The sequence below is a fragment of the Melanostigma gelatinosum genome (assembly GCF_949748355.1).
Source record: "Melanostigma gelatinosum genome assembly, chromosome: 5".
In the NCBI taxonomy this organism is placed as follows: domain Eukaryota; kingdom Metazoa; phylum Chordata; class Actinopteri; order Perciformes; family Zoarcidae; genus Melanostigma; species Melanostigma gelatinosum.
The window spans coordinates 12,109,041-12,110,479 of NC_136638.1; positions in this window are offsets into that span (position 1 = coordinate 12,109,041).

A 1,439-nucleotide genomic window follows, 5' to 3' on the forward strand; every position below is an offset into this window, starting at 1 on the left:
TTATTTTTGAATAATTAATTTTCCAAAAAATATTTTTTTCGAAAAATTATTTTTTTTCTTCTTTGAATGATCCAAATTCCTGAAACTTATCTCCCAAAATAGGTAGGCTTTGATCTTCAAAATCTTGTCTTATTGTAATTAAATTTTTGATTTTAAATCCAGATTTTTAATCTTAATCTTTAATTCCCTTCTCGAAATTTTATTTCGTTTCCAGGTTTAATTATTCGTTTCATTTCTTAAAACTAACAGCCAGCTGTGTAGTAGATTTGATCGTTTATTTGTAATACCTTGCTTGCTTTCTTAAATCCCTCAAAGAAGTTACACACAGCTGTCACAGGCCCAAAGTGCTAAACCACATTAGCATTTTCGCACCTCTGGCTGCAAAGCAGTAGTGATACCTCAGAGCAGCAACAGTAGAAACGTAAGTCACAGAGCTAGACATTTCACTGTGCGCCTGCATGAACCGTAACACTAACAGTAATTAACATCTAACAGTAGAAATCCTAAGTTACAGAACTAGACATTTCACTGATGAACCGTAAACACTAACAGTTTCCGTTCTAACACTAGGGAATTAACAACTACTGGGAGTCGCGCTCATTAGAGAGAATGAGCAACGAGAAATCCCCCATTCCTGGAGCTGTAGCTCCAGAAGACACCGCATTACGAGATGCGGTGGCTGATGTCCTCGGACTCACAGCAAAGGAAAGAGAGTACTTTGCAAAATACACTGCTGTCCTATGCGACGAGCAATTAGAGCAGCTGGTGGCTTATGTAAATAACCCAGCAGGTAACAGAGAGCGCCTGATTCAGCACGTAATCGGCGAAATACTGCTCATCTACCATCAGAAAATGCAGCTGCAAGCTGCCCGAACCCGGGCACAGAGCGACGAGCAGCAACGCGAGATCTGGACACTCCGAACAGAGGTTCAGGAGTTGTCACGTGACTGTAGAGCCCTACAGTCAGAAAATAGTAGCCTGCGCAGTGACCTCAGAGAGGTCAACCTAGAACTCTCTAAAGCATCAGAGAGTGATGACAAACTGAAAGCGCTTCAAGGTGTTCCAGCAACCCCGGTAGGTACTGCTACCCCCTACCGAGCCTTTCAGCCCAGTCATTTCTTGGTCTCGGCTCCCTCATTCCCCGAGACCCGAACCACCTTGCATTTCGTGAAAGCGACATCCCCAACCAGGAGGAGAGAGGACCAACACCAGGTCCTAGACAGCCCAGGTGGCTTCAAAACCACCTCAGGCGAACGCAATCCTCCACGCAGTTCACGCGCGCGACAAGAACTGACCCCATCCCCCTCAGGGAGGGAGGATGATAGTCGTTACCACCATCGCGAGTATGGAGACTCAGACGACTCGGACGGCCCAGGCCCCATCAACCTTGGAGGCCTGCGTACTCGGCAGATTGAGTCTCAGGTAAAAGACGTAGAGCG